This window comes from Anomalospiza imberbis, chromosome 1 (genome assembly GCF_031753505.1).
Source record: "Anomalospiza imberbis isolate Cuckoo-Finch-1a 21T00152 chromosome 1, ASM3175350v1, whole genome shotgun sequence".
Classification (NCBI taxonomy): Eukaryota; Metazoa; Chordata; class Aves; order Passeriformes; family Viduidae; genus Anomalospiza; species Anomalospiza imberbis.
Window position 1 is genome coordinate 12,391,316 of NC_089681.1, and position 26,513 is coordinate 12,417,828.

Consider the following 26,513-nt stretch of genomic DNA (forward strand, 5'->3'; position numbering starts at 1 on the left):
ATTACATACAGAAGAATAAGTGGAAGCAAACCAGGGCAAATAATTCCTGCATGATAGATTTGGACTGTAATGATTTACAAAAAAAAAAAAAAAAACAAAAAACAAAACAACCCAAAAACAAAACCACACAGAAAGAAAGGCAAGTTTTGTGAACTCGGGCAAGCTTTTAAAACAGCATTTAAGTCAGACCAGCATAGAGCTCCAACATCTCTACAGTTTTTTGTAAGCTGAATAAATCCCAGTTAAAGGGGAGGAACACAGATTGTTATAGCAATAATTTTTGCAGATATGAAAAAATAAAATTCAAAGTTTGCATATGTTGGTGTAGACATTTCTAATTATAAAAAAATTCCCACACAGGTGTCTGTAACAGGATGCTGTGACCATGAATATTTTTCTACAGGAAAGCACCAATTGATAATTTTTCTTTCCTTTAAGGATCAGACTCACACCTTTCAAAAATGATCAGCAAACCAAACTGCCTCTGGGACTCCTGACTTCCCCAGCAACACATCCTGTGAAACTGGATGTCAACACATGAATGGGGGCAGAAGCAAACCCAGTGCACATCCCATCTCTGCCCTGCATCCCCTACAGCACAGTCACTGAGAGACTGTAAAAACACAGAGATAAAACAAGAATCAGAAGTTTTGGTGGGCTGAGGGTAGAATGAAAGGGTTTTTAAAAGGCACCAACAGCTGTAGAAAATCCTGGAGAACAGCATGATGAAATTAATCACATGAAAGCTGCCTCTTACCATTAACAGCTCAGCTGCGAGGTGACCACTGTGTAGAGACAGAAAAACTTACTCTGAAAAAGACAGGTATTTTGGGGAAAAAAACCCTTTGTAGGCTTCACCAGAATAGGTTGTGTGGCAGCACCATGCAATAGGCTTATTTCAGAGTACACTGCTAACGGGCTGTTCTTTTGAACTTAAATGTTCTAATTCAAGGTGTTGTTAAGCCAAAGATGTGGGGAAAATGGTGGTGTGAACACAAGAGGCCAACCCCTTCCCAGAAAAGGGGAAGTTGAATATTGCATGCTGTGAATTTTCTATTATAAGTATCAATCTGCAATCACTGGCTTGTACTTTTTTGCCTTTTTTAAAATGCAGGCTTAATTCAGTTGCTAAAAACTAGATTAGGCCTGACTAGCTTTTTTGCTTTCTGAAAAAAAAATCTAATCATTTTTCTGAAAAAAAAAAAAAAAAAACACCAAAAAAAACCGATTAGAAATTGCACTTTACAAACTGGTTCATGCCCTGAAAAAACACTCATATTGTAGCAACAGTCACTGAATCCACCTAAGACAGTGGTGCTACTCTCGGTGAAGGCAGGAGATGGTCCTTCTCCAGGAGGGCACACTCCAGAGCAGGAGAGAGAACACTGCCAAGATGTGGGGACAAAATCCACATTTCCTTACTTCCCAGCCACTGCTTTCTCCTCCAGAAAAAGGGCTGGCAATCCACAGCTTGCACACGAAGTGGGCAACTGCGATTGCTGCAGCTCCCACTGGTTTGTGAAGCTGGTGCAGTCTGGGAAAAGCTTTTTTTCTTTGCAGTGTGTGCTTCTGCCAGAGGCATGTGCATCCATGTCCTGCTGGACACCTGACTTGGCTGGTGCCCTGCTCTGGAGTCGCAGATGCTCAGGGACACAAAAGGACCCCAAATCCCAGTGGCACCTGACTGTGCACTCCAAACCCAGAAGGTGATGGTGGATGCCCTGCTGAGGCCTTGCTCTCTCCTTTGGGAAGGAGGAATACAAACTGAGCTCTTCCAAGCAAGATGATGCATGAACAACCCATGCAAGATACAGTCAGACACATCAGCAAATGTTCTCAACACCCCCAGAGGGGCTGCTCCTCTGTCCAACATCCTTCACTGGTGGCTTCCAGGGGCAGCAAGCTCCGAAATAGTGGTCATGTACCCTGTCAAAATTATCTCCTTTAATCAGTGGTGTGTTTGGTGTTTACTCCTAGGGTGGGTACTTGCATGTTCAGAAGAGAGAAATAAAGACCAACAGACTTCTTACAAGAGAAATAGAAAAGCTATAAAAACATTCATTCTAATAAGTTTAATTACTTGTCTGTGCAACTCATTGAGTTCTCATCATTGGACTAAATTAAAGTCACTGGATATAAATAATTTTTCATATTGAGATTTCATCTAGCATCATGTGGTAGAAGGACAAGAGACTCACAGACACAAAGTAAAAGTTATCTGTTCAGCTTAGTGGGTTAAACCCTGGATGTATTTGTCTTTTATTTTATGCAGAAAAAATTAGTTTATCCTGTTAGAATGTTCAGCTTAATTATTCTTTTCAAATACACTTTAAGGAGCAATATTTTTTCTAGGAGAGTAAAATTTTTTCTAGGTATGTTAAAATAAGTATTCTTTGCTTAGAACAGTTTATTAATAATTTCTTATTTGTTTAGATTGAATATCTTAACAGCAACATCTGGTTTAGGTTCACTTTCTCCTTCATGTCATGTGTCATTCCATAGCACTGCCACCTAGACAAGGAACAGCTGTACACATTTCCAATGTAACTATATATTTTATATATTATAATGTATTTTTTCTCTTCAGATTTATTGTTACTATAGAGACACACTAAGTTAAATTCTTCCAAAGCAGAAAGAACATGAGCTGTGACAGAATCAAGACATTCAATTTTTTTACTTTGCTTAAAAAACTTAAGCAACAGTGCAGAAGTTTTCCTGCTTTAGTACTTCTTACACTACTTGGCTCCCTTTTCAAATTCTTCTGGTCTGGGAGCCACAGCACCCTGCCTTTAGTCAGTTGAGTGTCAACTTCTTCCAAAATAAAATTATCAAGGTACTCAAACACTTTTCCAGGTGAATTGCAATGGGGAAAACAAAATAAAAATCCCATGCACATTCTAGGTGTCCCTCTTGCAAGGCTGCAAAGTAGAAATGATCTCTAAATTTCTAAAAAAAAAAAAAAAAAAAACCAAAACCTAAGAGCTCTCACTTCTCAAGAAGTAGCCCCTAGAGCCCCACATGTCTTTGCTCTGACACGTACATGGCACACACCCCATCAGAAAATGGGAAAAAGCACCCGTGGACCTGATGGAGGAGAAGGAAAGAAGGCTAAGGCCACAAGACTGTTTTTGTGACCACTGCCAAGAAGTGTTTAGATTTGAGGGTAAAAGAGAAGAAACTTCTGTTACCAGTATGTCATGTCTCAACGAGACAAGCAATACACACACCTATGGGAGGCTTGGGCCAACTCTATTTGTCTAATATGGAAAGCAGCCTTTCCATCAGCCTCATTCACCACAACTGCAGCACTGAAAGAGTTTATGGAATTCCCAGGAGAGAGGAAGGAGCTCAATAATTAACAGAAAACATTAGTAACCTGTATGTCTATAGCAGCACAGCTCCCCGTTTGACTCATTCACAATGCATTAGAAAAAGGCAGATGGTTTGTGATTTGTACAGCTGATGAATCACTGCACCTCTTTCCTCCCTCCCCAACGGCCTCTCTGTGGATCTTCACATTCCCCAGCGAGACGTACAGACTGGGGGATAGCACGCTACAAGCAGAGCAGCATCATGTCTCCTGCCACAGGATGGTTTTTTGTCTTTACTGACACTGCTTACACTGTCTGAACCTCTGCACTACTGGGAAAAGCTTCAGTACACAGTAATTTTGCCTTTTAAAACAAGTCTGGCTTATAAACTGTAACAACCAAAAATACTCATTTCCTGAATGGAAACTCTTGAGCTACAGTACCAGATGCTACTGAAGGAACAAGCCCCGAAGCTGGGTTTGGGGTACAAAGATGTGTCTTGAAGCCCACCACACTGAATACTTGCACAGCAATAAAATAGAAATGTTTCACCTCAACACTTCCATAAGCAGGAGTTTAGACACACCTCTTTCAAAACAAGTCCACTCCTGGAAATTGCCACACGACTTTTCACAGGACCTGAACACCCAGTGACCTCCAAACTCAGCCAGGGGGTACCAAACAAATCTGATGTCCAAGGCACTTCAGGGCAGCTCCAGTTTTAAGCACAAGAAGACTCAGCTGCTAGCCTAGCTCACACAGTTCAGTGACCTGCTCTATTAGGAGACTCCTGTAATAGAGATGAACCCCAATATTGCCAAGAGGACATTTCCTTTCTCAAATCTGACTCAATTTTGTCATGACTATAGCCAGACCCCAATCTCCTAGCTAAGACAGAGACAAAAAGCAGCACATGGGAAAGTTGTCTGCTGCTGGTTAAGAGCAGTAAGATGCTCAGGAGAATTTCATAGGCAGTGCTTTGCATCAGTCTGTTCTCCTCAGCTTCCTGGTGATGAGCAGATTTGGTTCAACTGAGGGGCACTGCAAATAGCTTGCTGTAAATAATTTTAACTCACTCTCATCTTGTTGCATTTTACATTACCTTTTGTTGTGCTCTGCTTGCTTAAAGAAAAGGCTGTTTTAAAAGTGGCCTGGTGAAAAACATAAGTTCCACATTTAGAGGCTTTTCTTCTCTAAAAGCAGTGACATGACTTCTACCCACCATGTGAAACAAGTATCTTTTTTAGGTCCTTTCCCCTCATGTAGGAGTCTGCCTTAGATAGTTAATGACCCATGGTGATCAGAGGATCCCACTGGTCCAATATTTGGAGGCTTTACAGCTGTTAAGATACCTATCCTCACAGCAGGCTTGTGAGTGAAGGCATTGCTATTATTCCCATTGCTCAAATGGGCAATTAAGGCATGAGGAGAATATGGCAGAGGCTTTGCTAAATGGCCAAGTCAATTTACAGCTTGCTGCCACCAAAACTGGGTATCAGAGTGCAAAAATCATGCCTTACCCAAGGTCTTCAGCAGGGCTGGAAACTGCATCAAGGTTTTTGGTTACTGCTCCAATCTCCAGTGAATTCACGTTACCCTTCCAGCTCACAAGTGGAAAACATTTAACATCCCCTGCGAAAGCAGCTGGTAGTCCTAGATTAGGTCCCAGCAAAAAAGCACCAAAGTCACAAAACCACCACAACTTTCACCAGGAGGCTCATGGGAGGAAGCAAAAGTCTAAAGATAAAAGGTCTGAACTCTCCTGCCTTCTCTCAGAAATCACTCATTGGGCCAGGTGCACATATACAAGAGAGAAGTTTCTCTGCTGAGGTTGCTAAACCTCCCCCTGTCCATCCTTACACAGAATAAAAGCTACCTTCCTCTGCAGCTGCTGCAAAGCATATCATCAGCAAACCACACCAGCTCCTCCTGCTCTTCCTCTGCTTGAATCCTAAAGTTCAAGAACTCTTCCCCTTTAAACTTTTCCCCAAAATTCTGGAAAAAACAAGTATTTTAGGGAGGGTTCCATGTGATGGAGATCTTCTCGTGACAATTCCATCTCACACAAGGTCTGTGGGCAACGTCAATACACTCTCTCCCTGGAGGCCCTGGATGAGTTGACCCACACCATGTTCAGTCAAGAGCATATATTTTTTTCTGTTTGTTAGTGATACAAGCTGAGCATTCCTAGCATGAATGACATTATTCCTTGGTCAGTTCCTCAGCCAGATCTGAGGTTAAATGCTGAAGAAGTGACCATCTAAAAGATGCTTAGTTACACTGCTTTCTGTCCTTTGAATCACATGCTGTGCCTTTGCTTGTTGTTTTACTCCATCTGCTGTACTTCATATCTCTTGCAATTCCCACTCAGATCACCCCTACACATAATTACCCCCTTATTACCTTCAAGTTTTACCTCAGCACTTTGTTTTCAAAGTGTATTTCATTATTTCTCCTTCTCTTATTAAGCACCCAGTCCTCATACACATACAAAATACTTTTAGTGTAACCCTAGTGTAACTGTGTGACAGAGAACCTACCACATGTTCCACAGAAGAGGCTGAGGGACAATAAATAACAAGTCCAGCAAGATCCTTTTAGAACTTTCCCTTCACTGCAGATTACATAACACTTTCCTCTGCTTACTGGGCATTTGAAGCATCTAATACAAGACCAAGACACCAACTCCTGTCTGCCATCAGAAACCAGCTGAAGCATCACTGATGTTCCACATGTCTATACTCTATGAAATGTGAAATTAAAAGCTGTTTGGAGTTATTCATCAAGTGACACTATTCTAATTTCTTCAGTCGTCCAACAAATACACTCCCAATTAAATATTTATTTTCCTTAGGAAAATCACTAATTATAAATATAATTTTTAATTAAACTCCCCCAAAAGCCAAACAAAACCCCCAGGGTCAGAAAGCCTTTCAAAACTGTGCTTACTTAAGGGGAAAAGGCCTGTCTTGCCACACAGGACGCTGAGGTTTCGGGCGGGTATGAACAGTTTAAGTGTCCCTATAGGCACCTATCAGGCAGGCACAAAACGCCATTTTTCCCCCGGAGATCACGGGATCAAATGAGCTTCCTCTTCCTCCCTGCAGCACCCGTGGCTGCTGCAATTTGTCACAGGGCAGAGCCACTGCCCTCTGTGCACAGTAACAGTTTTGCTGCCGGGAGAATTTGGCACGGCCACAAAGGACCTTTGTCCGTGCCAGAAGTTGAGCACACAATGCAATCCTTCGCCCTTGTCACACAGAGCTGGGTTGGAAACGCTCCCCCAGTGACTGCAAGCCACAAACCCAAACACTGTCCCCCTCCCCAGCATGAGATCCTTCTGCCCCTATCAAGTGCTGCAGGCCAGCAGAGACAGGGGAGCAGCCGCTGCTTTTGGGAGCCTTTAACTCTGGTGAATTCTACCCAGACTTGCTGCAGGGATGAGTCTGAGCCAGAGCTCTGCCCTCAGTCTCTCTACACAACTTTTTCCACCTAGATATGACAAGACCACCTGAATATAAGGTTCTCCAGTTTCCAGGTATATTCTTGTCTTCAAGAAGACAGAAACGTGGCAGACTGATCTGATCTCATCTAACAACATGTGATTCCTTTGTGCAACATTTCTGTGTTTGAGTTTGATCTGCCAGCCTGTGTGTGCATGTATATACAACTTTTTTTTCCAATGCAGCAGCTCTGAATCCAGCCTGTCCCACATTTCCCTCAACTGGCCCGTGAAATGAGGGTCCCTAGGCCAGGACAGGAGCTGCCAGCACCTTGGAGCTCTGGGAAAGGATGCCAACATGGGAGGTAGGGGACAGAGGATGAGCACACCCCACCACTATGCTGCTGGAAAAAAGTGGGATTTAGCAGGATACAAATGTCTCTGCATTTTCATTTCACTCCAGAAATACAAAGAGGAAATGATTACTGAATAATTCACAAACTATTTAATAACTTAATTCAAAAGAACCATATTTCTTCTGGAAATATACAGTGAAAGAGGGTGAAAAGGGTCTTTGGAAGTAAGACCTGATATGTATTAAAAAATAGTAGGAACTGACACGGCTGTAAATACAATGAGATTAGCACAATCCATGCCTTTGGAGACTTTTTCCACAGTACAGGACACAAAGAAGGGCATGTTTTGTTTCTTCTACTTCTCATTTTAAGCATCAAGAGATATTGATCAAACCAGTTCCTACTTTCATAACTGAGTTTGATCTGGACCATCCATAGCCTAGATGCTTTGGCACAAAACATTCCTTATAATCCCAAGCCACAAAAGGAACCATGTTTCACATGGAGAAATTATTACTATATTGAGGAATAAAATGCCAAGGAAAACAACAAGAGAAGAACTGGCTAAATCTCCCATTCATTTATTTCTAACCAGTGGAAGGGTTTGCCCTCAGAACAGCGAAGTGTGACAAAGTACTTGGCAGTTGCCTCCTCCCATCTCCTCCCACGTGTTTTTATCTCGGCATACTCACTATTCCCAGCTCTGGCTCAGAGCCGGGCGCAGGAATCAGCCTCTGTCTCCCTGGTGCTTGGATTTCCCCGAGGGCTACTTCATAGCTCCTCCAGATGAAGAAACTGTAACAATGATGCTTGAGCAATACTTGAGAAATGCAGAAGAGGAGGAGAACTGCTCCATAAAACAGTTTTTCACTGAAGGATATTTGTTTATTTTTTTAAGAATTTTTTGACTTGGTTTCTTCTCCTCCCGTTTCTGGGATGCCAGGACCAGGCCTGCAGCAGTGTGCCCAGGGCTTATGCTCACCCCCACTGTCCCTAGCAAACCCTCCTCCTTCCTGCTCTCTCCTCAGAGCTGCAAAACAGGCTCCAACCATCCAGTCATCAAAATCCAGTGTCACACTAATATTCAGTATTTATTGGCCAAAACACACGTGTGCTCCTTCCAAGGGAAGGAACAAAAACAAACAAACAAACAAAAAAAACCCCTTAATGATATAATTTCAAAAGACACTGATTCTGTGACCAGCTTGCATTAATTTAGATGGTCACCTGGTTTTATAATGTTTGTGAAAATTCTTCTCTTGAAAAGAAACAACCACCAAACACTCCAGCACGAACTCTGTGCAACATGGCAGCTCTTTCCATGGCAACCCACCAGCACCAAGCCTGCTTTTCTCCACACTCTGCTGCACAGAAGAGGAGGGCAGGGAAGGAGCTGCTGCAAAGCCCCGGCTGTTGCTGCCATCCTGGCAATCCTGTCACCCCCGGGAACCAAATACACTGGGGAAAGGCAGCACTTCCACAGCCTCACTGCTGAAACGTGGCTTAGCCCCAGCTGTAACCAGCTGCTAGGTTGGTTGCAGGTTTGCTTGCTTTGCAAAGCCCAGTCAATCTATTTTGTTTCCTAAACAGCACAAAATATTACCTTTGTAGCCCCCAAATCATTCTCCACACAGAAGGGAGTGGAATTAAGGCAACTAGGCCATGCTCTCAGATGGTCTCCACATGCAACATCAGGATGCTCATTGAGGGCATCTCCTTCTGGAGGACAGACAGACCTGCCACTGCTGTGGGCAGCCTGGCCAGTGTGGAGGGCAGGCAGGGCACCCACGAGCTCCCTGATGTTCTGCTAGGACCAACTGGAAAACAGCGAGGCTCCCAAGCTTGTCTCTGCAACTACACATTTTCCTTCTGAACACAGCGCCTGCCCATGCTCTTTGATGAACACTTTAGCAATTCAGCATCCCCACACATGTGGGAGCTAAGATCTTGTCTTTGGCCAGTCCTCAAGTTAGCCATTTAGCCAAACCTCTTGTGTAACTACAGGTAATCCAAAACTGACCCACAAGCTCCTCAGGATTTCATCCCTTCCACCTCATCTCAGAAGAACTCCCTCCCTGTCTTATCACCTGCAAGGATGCCTTAAGCACTGTGACAACCCAGACTGGAGTGGTCCTGGGTTATTTCTCCTGAAGCTTTATGTGAAGATTTAATTACACAGCAGTTTCTGAAGTTTAGGAGAAACCACGTTCCACAGCAAGAGCTGATGCTATTATTTGAAGTGACCTGACCCCAAAATCCAAATAAGACGCAGGGAAGGGGACAAACAATAGTGCCATCAGTAAGGCTGGAGATGGCAGAGACTTGAAACCAGATCTAAGAGGAGCATTCATCAGCCATGACTTCTCATATCTAGCCAGGGTTTCAGACCTCTTTCCCAACAAAAGCATTGACAAAACAGACACTCATGTGGAGAGCTCAATTTCCAGCAGATCAGCTGCCTTCTGGCAGGGAAACACTTCCCCATGAACATTTCCTGAAGCAACTCCTACCTCAAGACTTTTGTGATATTCAGGGAAGTAGGTCAAGACTTACTGCATGCTTCTCACCTGAAAGAGGAGCCCAAGAAAAAAAATTAATTACTGAATTACTTTTGTCTTTTCTCCCCAAAGTTCCTCTTCACTTCTTTGCCTTGTGATCTTCTTCTGCTCCAACACCTTTTGTCTTCTCTACCCTCACCAGAATGTTCACGGAGTGAAGGAAGCTTAGGCAGAAGAAAACAGACAAACTGCTCACACAACTCCTGGCTTGTGTATTCTCTAGAAATGCTCCAGAGAGGCAGTCCCTGCAGAGCAGGGCTGCTTTGGGCTGGCAGGGGAGTTGGGCTGTATGTGACCCAATTTATTTTGTTTCCCTGGTATGTCCTGTGGACTCACAACAGTAAATTAAAGGGTAAAAATCAGAGAGGAGAGAAAGGGAACAAACAAGAAATCATTAAGATCCCATCTTGCTCATGCAGGCCATGGGCCTCTGCTGTCTTTTTGAAAAAAAGGTAATTTCTAAAGCAAAGTTATCCCATGTGTGGTACTGCAAGAGGAGGAAAGACAGCCAGAAAGCAGGAAAAGACTGCAGAGCCTGCAATGGAAAATCCTCACTCTGTCACTGAGCAGTCCTCTTGTAACACTTATTTTAATAAAGTGAATATGATGAAACACAGCACAGTTGTACACAACACTGCTGAGAAATTGGATCCGGCTGCTGAAATCGGCTTTCAAACCCCTCCTCTCTAAATACTGGCACTTCACATCAGTTAATTCCATCCAAACCACCCCCAGACAAGAAGGGGCATGAGAAATGAGACAGGATGGGTCAACCCCACATTTGATTCATCTTCAGAGCAGGGCCAGTGTGTAAATCTTTACTGGTCTCTTTTGTCACTTGCCAAGGTTCAAACGTGGCATCTCTGGCTGTTCCCTAATGATGAAAGGTGACACTAACTAAAAGACTTCAAGGGCAATGTCCATGGAACTGTTTTTTCTCATAATTTGCTTTTAATTCTAGATCTTATTCTTTTGAAACTGAATTCAAACAAGAATAGACAGATTTTCCTCCTTTTGTGGGATAAATCAGCCCAGCTGCTGAGGTCAGTGATTTGAGACCAACACATGAAAGCAGAAGAGGTGTCTGAGGAAATTCAGTGCTGGCTGATTCATCCTTTAGAAAGGATGAAGAACAACCATCCTGGCACGTCAGGTTTGTTCCTTTGAAGGTGAAACAATTTAGTGTTGATATCAAGATGGCAGGAACTGGACGGGGGAAAAAAAAAGGCAACCCTGTCCAGACTGCCCTGAAATATCTTTTCAGGCTTTAGATGCTGAACAATAAAAGACCCTCCATGGTCCATCAAGTTTGCACTGAACAGAAGTGAGGTGAAAGGCATCCTTCCTCGTTCTTTCTTGCGTGGTGGCTGAGCACTGCTGCCCTCCTCATGTACCCTGCCACAGACATGCACACAGAGACCAGGGCAGCAAAGGAAGAGAACCACAAATTATATGAGACACTGAAATGTTTCTGGATGGAATCCACACCTCATGTTTCATAGGAAACAAAGCATAGCCTGAAACTTGTGAAAACAAAACTGCACAGCAAAAATTCATAAAAAGCACAGTATGAAAAAAAGAGTTAAGAAAAAAGTGCACTCAGATTTAATTCAGATTTGAAGAAATCAAGAGGGTGTTGGTGGAGGAAAAAAAAAAGGCCTTTTTTCCTTGGACAGCCCCATTTCAAGATGCAGGTACACATACACACAATGTGTATCCAGCTATATAAAACCAGTACATGCCATCACTGTTTCCTTAGAGCGTAAATAGCATCAGGAAATAAACACCTTTCAACCTGTCCCTCTGCTTGCTTTCAGTCCCAAGTGACTCATAAGAAGGGCTGTCTGAAGATGCTCAGTAGCAGGTCAATCTTTCCCAGCACGTAGAAGAGCTATAAATCAACTGATTTAAAAGAAAAAAAAAAAGGAAAAAAAAAAAACAAAACCAAACCAAAAAACCCCTGAGGCTTGCTGGGAAGAAGTAAAAAGTAAAAATGAGGGGGGGAAAAGAGGTGAGATGAAAAGAACCTGTAATCCCTTTAATGCAGCACTGAACTTCTTCTGAAGAGAAAGCACAGTAATGATAAGAAAAGGAAAAAAAGGGAAAGAAAAAAGCAGCACATTGACACTAGGTACAGATATTTTTTTTAATGGGCATTAGGTCAGCAGGGCATTTTCCATCTGCCCTGCTTAAACCAGAGCTCTGATGTTATATGTGTGATTTTAATACAACATTTATCCTGATGGGAATGTAAGTTTGTTCTGTGTGTATGCATGCACATGGATATTTTGATGGGTTTTCCTGAGGGAAGGGCAATTTGTAAGCAGGTGATGAAAACAGCAGATGTTGGGTTGCACTTCTACTGATTTTGGGGTTGCTTAGAATGGAGAGTGAAAGAAATCATCAGCAACAAAGGGCTGTAAGGACTTGGAGAGGAAGTGAAGGGGAGAATGAAGAAGAAACAACTTTGCCCTCAGCCTTGCAAAGTCCTTCTGAGTTTAGCTCAAATGGCCAAAAGAACAGCCTTGCTGCCCTTGAATCCCACCGGGCAGGGGCAGCTCCCCTTTACCAGCAGAGCCCTGGTCAGGGACTCCAGGCTTTCTTCTCCCATGCCAAATGCATAGGAACTGCAATGACCCTCACTCCTGCCCAGTTTTTAGCCCAACTTCCAGGTCTGCCCATCTCAATTCATAATCATGAATTCAGGTCAAGGCAGCAATGATAAAACACATTTTTTCCTGTATTTTTGTTAGTCATTTGATGATTCACATAGACGAAGACATCGCAGTCTTCCTCCTTCAAAAAGTCTACATAAAAAGGAAAGATCATGATTCCACATTCTGCTTTTCTTTCAAATTCCATAGTGCTTTTCCAATCTAATTCAATAAGGACTGTGCAAACTAACTGGAGCCTGTCAGAGTTTGCAGTTAGCTGCTTGACTAACACAGTGGAAGTTCACGGAGATTAGTTAGAAGCTGAACTCAATGTTTAAAACACAGATTAGAGACAGATAGGTTTGGATGTTAACTCAGAGAACCATACCCTACAAACTCAGTAATCTCTTAAGTTTAATTACCACAGTTTTAGGATAGGTTGCCATGATTAGATCATACATTCTCTAAAGGTGTAAAAGATCCCTGGTGAACATCACCATTAGTGCCAGCACCAGTTCCTTACACACTTAGCCACATGCAATGCCTTCTAGTCGCACATATCCTAAATAAACCCAGAACAAGCCCAGACCCTCTTTCTGCCCATTGATAGGCAGCAGTGGTATTACCCAAAATGGTTACTGTTTCAGGAAACCTGAAGACTTGAAAAACATCTGGCAGACCTGAAGAACAAAACTGAAAACATCCATGTCTACGGGGAACCTCTATCACGTGCAATACAAGTGTGTGCTACCATGGATGGTGCAGGGATTCACCTTCTCCTTGGCATGTGAAGCTGGGGTAGGAAAAAGAGACACAACAAGAAACTTAATCTTCACAAGCTGCTGTAAGAACCACCATTCCAGTGTTTTGACTTTACAAGGGGCAAGATAGAAATAGGGATACATTTTCAAATTTAATTTTACGATCCCCAAAGATTATATTCCAGGAAATTACTCTCTTATGTGACTATCGTTACTGCATGACATTTTGGTCACAGTATCTCAGACTGCTTTTTGGCACATCTGTCAGATGGGATTCATCATGCATTTAATGACATGCAACACTGGTTCAAATATAATTTAGTAAAATATAATTTAAGTTAAGAAAGAAGTTAAGAAGTTAAGAAAGTTAAGAAAACCTTTTTCTTATGCTTCAGGTTACAGCTTAACTCAGAAATGCTTTCATACAATATTCAACCAGTTTTAAGATCTCCCATGTAGATTTCTGGAACTTTAAACAAGAAAAGAACACACACATACCCCAAGACAGATAAAACTGCTTTACATAAATTAGAGAAAAACAAGATACAGTCTGACTGCACTAAATCATCTCAATTCTAATACCTTCTCCATCATTTTTGAGTTATTCATGCAAAGTCACTTCTCTGTATGATTCCTAGGCAGGATTTCTATGGCAAGAAGGTTTACCCAGATCAACAGTTATTCTCCAATCACAGTATCACTGCTACAAATCCATACAAGCTCCACTCCTTGTCCCAAAGAGCTTACACACTATGTCCCTGCTCATATGGGAGTCAGGAGGACTACTAGATGCAAATTGCTTTGAAGGTAAAATAAAAAGGGTGTTTAATATTGCTGTCTTCACCAGTCAATATACTTCAAAACTCTAACATTATGGTAAAACATGCTAACACTATGGTAAAAATAGCAACTTTGAGCAACAAGCTACATGTTCTACAATTGGTGGCTCAGGAGCAACAAGCAACACCAAGCATTACTGTCTCTGACAATAAATAGCCTCATGCAGGCAAATTTGTTTTAGGGATAAACCGAACAAATTTCAACTCATGCAGCCAGCCAGATTTTGCTCAAACCCTTCAGGCAATGAGCTGAGCGTGCTTGTACCCTGCAGAGGGCAAAGAGCAAGCGGTATCCACCAGAATGGCACCAGCCTTGCAAAGGGAGGATCACCCTCCTGGACCTCCAATGGAACACGGCTCACTTTGGGTCGATTGCTGCTGTGCTGAAGGTGCACAGAGCAATGTGGCACCCAGCCTCTGAGGAGAAGGGTCTTGGAGAAGGGGATAAGGAGCAGCAGAGGAACACCAGGCACCCTCAGTAACCCACTCAGGGAAGGATGCACAGACTGGCAGCATGCATGGATCTAGCCATGCTGTTAGCCACCTTTTTGATCAAGTAAAAAAACAAACAAACAAAAAACCCCAACCCCCCCTAAAAAAACCCAACCCCCCCCCCAAAAAAACCAAACCAAAACAAAAAAACCAAAAACCCAAACCAACAAAAAAAAAAAAAAAACAGCTCACCAAATTCACTCAAAGGAATACAAAGCCCTCCCACCTCCAGCTTCCAATTGCCTGGAATAAAATCCAGCCTTCGTAAAGCAGACACAACCTAATTTCCCTTTGTGTTCCATACTCAAATCTCCAATGTTATCTGGGTCTGTGCTGCCATCCCAGCTGAGGCTCCCACTAGCAGGAAGAACCAGGGAAAGCCCCAGGACACACAAAGATCTTTATAGAATGTCCTGGCCAGCAAACAGGCTCAAACAGAATTGGGAGTATCTAAGAAGGAAAGTGCAGCTAATTGCATGAACTCTTTGAATATCTCGGTTTCCTGTGAGGTGACCCAGGGCTGTCCTGCCTTTCAGAGCTCCCAATGCTGAGTGTTTGAGGAAGAGCAGAGGCACAGAGTGCTGCCAAGCTTAATCCTGCTAGAGCCCTCTGGAGAGCAAACCAACAGCAACCAGGGAGGCTGCACAGAAGAGGGTGGTTTCTCCTGGAAAGAGACCTGGTGCTCCACAGTAGTGGAGATGACACAAAGTGTGAGCACACTCAATAAACAGCCCAGGAGCCTTCACCTGAGCAGACACTACACCAGGACCAGCTGAGGCCATAAACCTGCACTGCATGTGGCAAGAGATGATGCATTTGAAATTCCATTTCTTGCAAAACTCCTAGCATTTGAAAGCAATACAAAAGAGCATGTGTTAAAGGAGACATTCAGTCAGCAGCCAGTTTGTGTAACGTGACCTCAGTGCTCAGGGTGTTGAGAAGAGGTCCTGTAAGGAAGAACTTCTAGAAAATTGCAGAGTTGTGATGTTGATGCTCATAATGATGATGATACCACCATTAAATTTACTGGCATGTTTCAGCAGCCAGGAAAGAGCACACAACACCTGAGCCCAGTGCTCCATTCCCCTGACACATGCCAGAGCACAGTACACAGACTGAGGAGGAGAAGCCACAGTTAACAGGTATCTATCATGACTAGCCTCAGACACCTGATGGGCATAGTTAGTGTTTGCTGGCAGACAAGTGATCTGTTGCAGAAGCCAGGTGTCAGAAGCAGGGACTGATTTGCAGGGGTAATTCACCAGCTATACCTACCAGTTGCTTTGTTGCATGGTTTTTTGGGTTTTTTTAAATTTCATATTTGCTAAATGGGAAGCTCTAGTCACTGGCAGTGGCACAATAAGCCTCCTCTCACAGACCCAGCACTTTTGAGCAAGGAGAGCATGGAAGCACAAGAAGAGGAGGTGCTAGACAGGTATGAAACCAAGCCTCCATGAGCCTGAAGCAAACTAAGATACTGGAATGATCACATGGCTCTCCTAATCCTGGGATGCTGCTGGGAGATGCAGCCTTGAAACTCTCAACCCTTATAAATGAGATTTTTCATGTTTATTACTTTTGCAACTAGCTTATGAAACCCCCAAAATAGCTTCTACTTGTTCTGCTATTTAAATGCTCTCTGGAGTCACTTACCCCTCTACCAAGAGGAGCTAAATCACTGCTTTCTTCTCCTCTGCCACCACTGCAGCTTTTTGGAGGTCACCATCTCCCTTCTCTCCGTTTATCCTGTCCCTGAGTGCGTAGCTTCGTGTGTACCAGACACATCACAACTGCAGAGCGCTGCTGGAGCCATCTCAGGGGCTGAGCACAGGGTTGTTTGGGTTTTTTTCCTGGTTAGCTTCAGGCTTAAAGGACACACTGAAGCTGTTCTCTGCTGGGAAAGGAGATGAGCACCACCATCCCCTCGTGCTTGCCAATGCTACCACCAGGGTGGCATATCTTATCGCATGCCAGGGGATGCAAACCTGACCCCCAGCCTACCCCGTCTCCTTCCTATGCTCAAAACCACTCTTAGGAATCCCCAAGGGCGATGAATGGTATGGCAGGCTCGGGAAGCTTTACACTGCTTTAACACACAGGGTGTACCTCTGATTTCACTGCCACCTCTGGCAGTCAGGGCTAGCACAAGGCTAATGTATGCATCAGGAGTTTGTCCAAATGACACAGTTACTCATCCAGACTCAGCTGGAAAGAGATGCTCAGAGATCCTCATGACATGCACAGAACATGGACTTCAGATTTTCACAGACAGCAAAGGAAGATGGTTTTGGATCTTCTTTTACAAAAAAAAAGGCAGAATTTCTACAGTAACAGATCAAAACTTACTGTTGCCACAGACAGCCCTACATGTTACACTACCACTGCAGAGATTTCTTTCCTTTTGATAACATGCCCCAAAAGAAACATATTCATAAAGAAGCAACACTTATTAATAAGGGTGTGCTCCTTCCACCCCATAGGCACATAAGGGCTGCTTCTCACCTACTCACAAGTGCTTTCCCCTAGTGCCTTGGAGTATTTTTAGAGGGCTGATCCTGGCTCACTGAAGTCCTCTGAAATTTTGCTACTGACTCCAGCAGTAGCAAGATCAAAGAAGAAAGCTGCTTCTTCTTTGCACTCCTCCAGTATCAGAGGGATGGCCTGTCCATGGCCACTCAGAGGGCTCTCTTAATGAAGGTAAAAACCATTGGAGATGTTGAGGAATACATTCAGTGGAGCTGCAGATTTGAGCTCCAGGTGGAGGGAGCCCGAGGCAAGAGCTGGCAGTGGCCCTTTGCACAACAAAGGGCACAGAGGACCCGTGTGCAGCAGGAACCAAAAACTCAGCAGGAAAAGCCCAGACTTTCATGCACATAGATTGTGGGGATGTGAAAGCCCAAGGATTCCTTTGTCTGATGTCCCACCTCCGGAGGCACCAGTTCAAGCTGTTATTCTATTATTGCACCATGATTATTTTAAGAATCCAGACATCTGAGACTCTGCTACGGGAAAGCCTGGGTTGAGCTGGTAAGGAAGCCTGGTCTGACTGAGTGTAGGGAGGCAAGCAGGGCACCCCTCAGCCCACTGGAACCACCTGTGGTGAAAGGGCTTCAGTCCCGGCTCAGGTGCTGTGGGTGCAACTGCCAAAGCAAATCCTGGATAGTCACACAGGAAAATTTCCTGAACAGGAAATTTTCAAGGTCACACCAAGTTGGGAATCCACTCAATGCTTTATGGAAGAGCTAAAAAAAAACAACCCAGTTCTGTCACCAGAGGACACAAGGAAAAACGACGCACCACAGCTTTGGTCACCATGAAGAGACTAATTTATTTTTTCTGACTCCAATCATTTATAGTTCTCAAAAGGTGCCAGTGGATTGGAAGGTGAATGTGCCACCTCTCCAACGACACTGGACAAACTACCAGTCTATCAGATTTCTCCGCCTCTATGAAAGAATGCAAAACAATAGGTTGTTTACAGAAAGTTGCATGAGAAAGTTCTCTACAAGAATGTAAATTCAGAAGGCTTTAGAAAATCCTAAGAAATCAGGGCGACACAATTCCTCTTTGCATTCACATAGAACAAAATAGCTAATATACACTCACTAGGTAAAATTACATGTATAATGTAAGTAATATAAACCACATTTTAATCCAATATTAACAACAAAGACAATAAATGCAAGTCCATTCCCCCTTCTACTACAGTCTCCTCCTGCAGTAGGTGCTCTTCCTGAGCATTGCACCCCCTTTGCCCTTCCCTACACAGACTCACAGCAGCATCTGAAACGCAGCTGCCCCAAGCACAGCGGGGTTTGATTCATCTGCTGCAAGCCTGGCTGGCTTTCAGAGCGTGGCAAACACAGAGAGTGTCTGGTTTGAGGCATGCAAGGAAGAGTGTACTTGGAGAACTGCAGACAGGAAACGTGCCAGATTGTTTATACCTGAGTCAAAACTATGTTGACAATGAAAACTGAGTCAATTCAGAGACCACCACTGTGCTCAGTGCCTATGGGATGCTCTACCCTAATGCCACTAACAGGGAAATTGGGACTAAGCACAAATTACCCATACAAAGACCACAGTTGTTTGGTGTGACACTGCTGGCGATGCGATACCCCTGCTGCATTTGCCGCACTAGGAGACAGGAGCACATTCTCCCATACACAAGCAGACTCACAGGTCCAAGGGCTCCTGCTATCAAGACCTTGGGCTCCTGATTGCAAACAAACATCTCCACGAGCGAGCAGCCTCTGCGAAAACAACACTACCAAAAACTACTGATGGTAGCAAAAAAAAAAAAAAAAAAAAAAAAAAGAAAGGTCTGGAACAGGTGGAGATGAAAAGTTCATTGCAATTTTTGTCACTTCCAATCTCTCTCCTTCCAATTCACTGAACTCTATTCTATCCTTCGATGTTCTTGCTTATCAGGCAGGCATGGAAGCAGCAGTGTACCTTTTAAATCCACTGGGACCAGTGAAGAGGAAAGCTAGCAAAGCCTGGTTTAGCTTTAAGTGGAGGGGATGAGGGTTTAAATAAGGGGAGAAGATCCCGTCCTTGGTTACATGGGCATTTGTGACAGATCACAGACTTGCAATGCAAGGTGTGTACATGGATCCTAAATTACATAAAAAGAAACCAAAACAAAACCCCACAAGCCATGGGCTTCATTTTGAGGGAGTCCTTGTTACTGCAGTATCTGTGAGCACTCACTTGGGCAAGATGTGCCTTTGCTCCCACACAGGGCTTTCTGCCACCTTGGATCCACCCTTATCCTCAGGGGTGGGAAAGTCAGACCTGCCTGAGTGCATGTCACACCTCTCCAGACTACATGCAAGTCCCAAATTACTGTAAACTGAAAATCTGTATAACACATTGCACCCATACAGGGAGGCAGAGTAGCTGATGCTGAGCTGAGGACCTGACAGGTAAACTCTCTCACAGCAGTCTGTATTCACTGTGGAGCATTTATTTCCCCTCATAAATTACAGTTCAGCTTTTCCAATACAACTCCTGTGCACATCTACCCAAAGAGAAATACAGTCTCCCATCTTCTATTTTTCCCCCTTCTGATGATCCCGATTTCCCTCCTTAGGAACAGCCTTCCAGACATGCCACCCATCACAGCACTGAGGAGCATTATCCATCAAGGACTCCCCCAAACCACTCAGCACCAGGCCTGCTCCACACACACTCCTGGCACAGCCATCCCTCCCCAACAGCCCACTGCTCACCCCTGCACTGCCTCTGCTTGGGGACAGGGACAGCAGAGCTGGCCTAACCTTCCTGGCTCCCCCATCTGCTGCCCTGTCAGTATTTTTGCTATCAGCCACCCATAACCTGGGGGCATTTCTCTTAGCATGTAGCCAAGCAGGACTGCTACTCAGCAGCACTTGTCTCTGTATCCTTTGCAAAACTGGGCCATATGATGAAAATTTCAGGTAGAAATGTTATTTCTGTACCTTCTTGCAACAATTCCTATTTCAGCTACTTAACCACTGCCTTTTGATATTAAAAGCATCACTGCTCAGACCTCAACCCTTGTCAGTCACCATCAACCAAACCCTTCCCACCTCCTCCCAAGGAGCAGTTCCAAAGTTCCCTTTGGTCAGGGCACTTGGTCCAAAGCTCTCAGCCTCCCTTGTCCCTCTGAGCCTGATCACATCTGCTAACATAGCAGTACTCACCTCCTCCACTCCACTGGTAATGCCAGCTTCCTCCATCTGCTTGTCGGCTTCCCCCACAACAGCCACTGCCTGTCCCCACCCCATGCTGCCCCTCCAGCATGGCAGGACCTCCCACCATCCTGCTGCCAAGCCTGTCCTGGCTGCTGCCTTGCAAGCCCAATGGAGACCCACGTTTGCTATGAAAACGTGAAAATTTGGTTTTTGCAGTGCATCAGGTCCTTGGTGGTAGAAAATAAAAAGGATTCCTTCCAAGACCTCTCAGGAAGCAGCAGCTGAAACAGGTGGCTGCAAGCATGTGCTGCTCTGTGGCTGTCACTACCCACCCAGAGACCCTGCTTCCATCACAGCTCCTGCCATATCCTGGGATCACTTTTGGATTTGATGAAGTTGCCATCAACTAGCAGAGGGATTTAAAAAGACATCAAAGAACTTAGCAAGAAGTATGGGATGCAACTCAGAAGGATTTTTTAAAGAACTGCCTAACACACCCAAACTACTTGCTGTATTACTGCAGCAATAATATTATCACTCTAATTTTGGTCATGACAACACACCTTCAGTGTAAACAGGAAGGAAAGCCTTAATTCTCTTCCTGGCTTGCTGGAACAGTTTAGACAAATCTTTAGCACCTTAGTTTACATGCCTGGGGACTAGCTTTGCATATCCTTCTGAGCTGTTAAATCCCAGATGCCCAGCAGTGAGCAATGTGTAGCAGAGATTAGCTGTGCTGCTTTGGAAGGGCCACCTGACACTGTGTGACAAGCAAGGACATCCTGCAGCCTGGAACATTGTTATGGACCACCTACAGAAATTGTATAGGTCATCTTTGGTCAGGGTGGCATTCCTCTTGTCTACTTGTTCCCCATCTAGTTTATGGCTCAGAGTTAAATGGGGAGATAGACAATTCTGAGGGCTATGCCTGTGACCTGCCTCAAACATCTGTCCTAAAGTAGGGTGAAACATCTCTGGAAATGGTGCAGTCTTTCAACTGATGGTGGAAGTGGTTAGACAGCTACTATAGAACAACTGCTTAACTTACAGGCAGCTGGGGTGAAACACATCCTAATCCATCTGTCCAGGTTTACTTTCACTCATTTATAAAATGGGATAACAGCACCATCCCAGACTCTCTGAGAGTGAGAGGCTGAACTCATGAATCGCCAGGTGTGGGCCAGCCACCACACTGACACACGATGGAGGTACATATCGCCTCAGACCCATCTGCATAAGTCAAAACCCTCAAAACCTTTCCCCTCCCCTCAGGAAATAAAGGTGTTACCTTCCAAATAGGGTTTCAATACAATATTAAGGAATGTTAAGTGAATAGAGACAAAGTGTGCAACACTGAAGTTAATCACAGGAAATAGGGGCTGGAAGGGAACCCCATGAGAGCGACACATTTATTTCATTATTATATCACAGACGACATTAAGCATCCACTGAGTCCCTCAAGGCAGAATTCTTGCATAAAAAGCATCCCCATTTACCAAGTATGATAGAACCTGCAACTGTTCTATAAATAAAGGTTATTTACAAAGAGCTGTTAAATATTTATTTTTCTCTGGAGACTGAGTTCTCTGTTCATTTGTCTCTGCTGCAGAATCATTTGGTATCAGGGAGCAGAGGAGCTCACCTAAAAAAAGACTAGGAATCTGTCCAGAGCCTGATCCGGACACAGCACCAGCCTCCTCCACAAGCTGGCAAGGAAAAGCATCCAACCTGACACAGAGGGAACACGAAGCAAACAAAACAGGAATGATCTCATTTGGGAGGCAGAGGTAGAAGAAGGAACACCAGTGATACAGCAGTGATTAATAAATGCTATCACACTGCTTCGTCCCTACAGGGCTGCCTTGGCACTGTACATTGAAAGAAGTGACAACCTTCAATTGTGAAGAGTAACTGCAGATTTGCATTACATTTGCTTTGTGTCTTTGGAACAAGAATACATCTCACAACCAATAAATTAGTGATTTTTTACTTTTTTTTTTTTTTTTTTTTTGGAAGCTGGCAGATCAGAGTGGGGGACACATGACATAGGCTCAACCAAAAGAAAACCGTGGCTCTGGAATACATTTCACTGCTAACCCCTTTGTAGTAGTAATTGTAATAGGTCTTACTCCAGCTTGCCAAAAGCTGTTTTAATTAAATATTAAAAAGCTATTTGTTAAAATAACGTTTCCATAGCAACTAGAGAAAGCTAAAATACCCTGGCACTTCTGACTCACAGCATATTAATCAACCACCAGCTATTATATAATGAGCACCTCCCTGCAAGCACCAGCAGGAGCCACGGCACCGAATGCCTGAATCCAGAGCCAGACTCTGCTCTGTGTTTGCTGCCTGCTCCCAGCACAGGCAGGCCTGGGGAGTTACCGGGCTCAGCCCAGGAATCACATACCCAAACACTTTGGGGAAGCCATGCTGGAGTGCCCAGGGTCAGTACATCCCTGTGGGGGCACAAAGGGGGGTGGCACTGGGCAAGGGGAAGTTCTGGCGAGGGCCACATGGACGGTGGCTCCCCACGTGCCTGCACCAGTGAGGGGCTGAGGAGGCTCCTTCCCAGCAAGCCCCAGCCACCTACCTCCAGTGCTTATCTTGCAAATGCACTGCTCATACCACATCTATTTCTGTAATTTTTTTTTTAACATTATCAGAATTATTTTTTGCGGCAAGCACCTTCCTACTATTAGGCCAACTGTGCAAAACTGAAGGAGTGATTAAATCTTGCAGGGACAAACAAGCTCTGCTGCTCAACCAGAAAAGCTTATTTCACAGATTCAAGAAACAAAACAAAGAATGGCAAACAACCGCTCCCCCATCACATGTAATACCCCCAAAAGATGAAAACACCCTTCTATACTCTATCCATGCACCATAACAACAGCAGCCTCAGCCATCCAGCAGATAAAGCTGCCTGACAGCGGCTGCTGCTGGCCCTGCTGCCAGCCTTTGGGAGGCTTTGCCCCAGGGACACAGCTTGTGTTAGAGGCAGTGGAATGTCTCCCATTGCCTTGTCCACGAGGAGCATCACCATATGGTCTGAAGTGCTGGGAACAACTGCAGAAGGGAGTTGAGCAGATGAGGCCAGAGCAGTATTGCCTCCGGGGAAGAGTACTGGGACAGAGAAGTGCAGCTGCACTGGTCAGATGGAGTTGGAAACCACCTTCCTCCTCCTCAGTGACTCAATTTTTTGCTTTTAAGCCCCCTTCCTCCTTTTTTTTTCCAATGGAAAATAAATACCTAACCACGCAGTTATTAACTGAAAGGAATGTGATGAATATTACAGCATCTGAATATTACAGCTTTGGTTTCCTGCTGCTTTGTTTGGGTGTCACAGACTGTGGCTACGACAACCACAAGTAGTTATTGGACTGATGTCATTTGTGACATCATACTTAATGGAAAAGAAAAGGAAGGAGAGACAGTATCAAAAATAAGAAGAATGGAGCAAGATCCCAAAGGACCACCACACTGGGGCTGCTGGAGAGCCAGGGAGAAGCAATCCCATCCTTACCAAAGTCCAGGCAGCACTCAACTCTTGGGAAAACCTGCCCTGGGCTGTGATATGAACTGCAGATTTCCAGTTACATGAATTAAATCCTCTCACCCCTTCTCATCTTGGAACTCTAATGGAAGCTTTTGGCTGAGCCTCACCTCCCCCGACTAAATTTCTCCTGCTCTCCAACCAACTTCTCCTCCACATCTTTATCCTTCAGTTATAATAGTATTTTCCCCTTTTTAAAAATAAAAGAGTCTGTCCAGAATTTCCAGACAGTCACCTGGATTGAGCACTGGGAGAATGAGTGTTGATTCTGCGAGGAGTGCACTGTTTGGAGAGGTGGCTTTGCTGGTGACAAGCACAAGTGACAATTTCAAGGCTGCCACAGCTAGAGCCCCATCTCTTACCCCATGTAAGAGCAAGGAGGTAGCACCACTGTCGCATTTGGCAAGGCCATTTCTGTACGTAGTTCTGGCATCCCTAACACACTGTTGTCATTTTCTCGGCAGAAAATGCTTGCAAATTCACTGCTCAAGCTCCAAGAAACAGAAATAACCCCAAATCCATCTAAATCTCATCTGATAAGAGAACAGTTTACTGCAACAACTATGTATTTTTTTTGAAGTTATACATCCAGAAGCCTTGACATAAGTGAGTTAATTTTTCCAAGCTACTGTTGCCCAAAGCACAGTTTCTCTGTCCTTCCTGCTCCCCAGACCTGCTGTGCCTTTGTAGTCCAACACTGCAGCCTGCCCTGGGCATCCTGATCTGCAGCCACCTCACCAACCTGTCCTGACACAGAGCATCCTGGGGTGGGAGAGCAGCCACACAAGCACCCACCAGCTGAGGATGCTTCTCCCCAAGCACCTACAACCTGAAGGAACCCCTCCCCTGCATCCTCCCAGGGCTTGGTTCCCCACCAAGAGATGGCTCTGCCTTGCAGAGAACAAAACTCCATCAGGTGAATTCTGCCCATAATAAAGTGGGTATTGCTTTTAAACAGCAGGAGAGAGATGCTGCCTTACAAAGAGATGGTGAATTAAAGCCTAATAGGTGAAGCAACCACCACTCACAGCTTGCTCATAAATGTCCCCAGGCCCACTCAAAGTAGCAGGAGCTTCCCAAACCAACACCTTCCCTAACAGCTCTTGGTCAAGGCCCCTCTGTGAAGATGTCAGTCACAGCCATCCCAAGCCCCTGTTGACTCCCACACTGCCACCCCTCACAGGGGACAGGCACCTCTGGGGGCAGCCACTGGCAAGATTCACCTCCAGCTGCTGGGGGTCAAACAGAGAAAGGGAAATGCAAGAAAGCCTCTTTTTCATTCTCTCCATCAGTTCTCTCGTAGAACAACCAAAACATTCTGCAGGGCAATACTGCAAGAGGACAGAGAGAGCAGACCTAGAGGAGCCAAATTCTTCCAGCTCTGGGTTTTCCTGGGCTTCTGAGCAGGAGGTAAGTTCCTCAGTCAGCACTGTCCCACTGCAGCCATCTCATGCTCCCCAGCTCCTGTCGTGCAGGCAGAGTGTGAGAAGACAGGTAAATGGGAACTTCCAGTCTCCTTTCATTGCTGAGCTGGGACTGTATCTTGCTGCAGTAATTACAGAGCCATCTGAGACCACACACCAGTTGCCTGGGGACCTTCCAAGAAGGCCACTCTTGGCTTTATCTCTCATCCTTTTAACACAGCTATAGTATCTCAGAGGCACCTGTGGATGACATGCCTGTATCAGCACTGCTGTTTTACTTTGATTTAATAACACAGACATCTACATGGGACCAGCAAGTCCTTCTCTGAAGAGCAGGAGCAGCTCTCCATGTTCAACCCCTTTGTGGAACCAACCACCACAGGGGTGCATTAGGATGTAGATTCATTAGGTCCTGAGAAAATGCTTCCGAGATTTCAACACTGCATATCTAACAGAAAAACAATCAAGTTTTGGTTCTGAGATGAGCAAAGGGCTTTCCTAGGATGTAGATATACTTTGAGAGACACAATATATACAAGGCACACTTCTGCTGAATTTTCTTCACTTAAATTGGTATCTATTCATTACTGTGAAGCCAACACAGCTGTAAAAAAACAGAGGCCAGAGCCCACCCTGTGCAATGCTTTGTAAGTGACTCATAAAAAAATAAACCCCACTGCTTAATCAGCAGGACTTGTGTGGCAGTCTGAACACCAAGGAGTTAGAAGAAAACATTTGTGATTCAAAGGAAGAATATGAACCGTGGACCTTACTGAGGGAGAGCAAGACAAAACACTGTCATAATTTCACATCCCTTTTTCCTCCAGTAATGGCACTCATTGCCAGCAGCCTTCACAAAAGGCTGAAAGAAGGATTCAATTTTTTGCTTAGCAGTTTCTGAATGCTTGATAGGTGTATATAACGGAATTTTACTACACCTTTACCAAACATGGATGGACTCGGTTTTTCTCCTTTAACAAAACTAGTCCTTTCTTTTTCAGGCTGAGTTCAATTTTGGGTTTTATTCTGCTCTAGCCCAAATAGATTTTTTTTGTTGTAACAGAAACAGGCTTAAGCCACTGAAATGAAAACAGAAACAAAACTCTGCTGATGTCCAACTAACCACAGACTGCCATCACCATAGAACAGGGTAAAAACAGGACAGGAGTTGAGCTGATTATAAAATGCTCAGAAAATCTGAGCATTTATTCTACCCTTATTCTACCCCTCTGCTAATAAAATTTACTTACAGAATGCAACAAAGCCCAGAACAACAGCATCCATATTTTAGCCCTGTTATCCAGCCTCAGAGCAGAGAAGCTGCCTGAGGAGCCCACACTGTGCCAGGCACAGAGCCAAAGGCTCCAACCAGGATTTCCTGAGGTTCCTTTAGAACAGCACTGGCTGGCCCACCTGGAGAGCTGCTGACCAGCCACAGC

At 44.4% G+C, this 26,513-nt stretch overlaps 1 protein-coding gene across 5 annotated transcripts in view; it reads right to left on the reverse strand.

Moving 5' to 3' along the window:
* ZHX2 (zinc fingers and homeoboxes 2) overlaps positions 1–26,513 on the reverse strand; it is a 74,534-nt gene that overhangs the window by 15,845 nt on the left and 32,176 nt on the right. Inside the window, exon 1 of one of the 5 annotated variants that reach the window (XM_068181827.1) lies at positions 26,325–26,368. The exons of 3 other annotated variants lie outside the window; for them this stretch is intronic. The gene's annotated coding sequence lies outside the window, so the exon portion shown is untranslated. Of the gene's footprint in view, positions 1–6,263; positions 6,318–26,324; positions 26,369–26,513 lie in introns of those variants that run through there. One more of the 5 variants, XM_068181855.1, reaches the window with a different exon arrangement.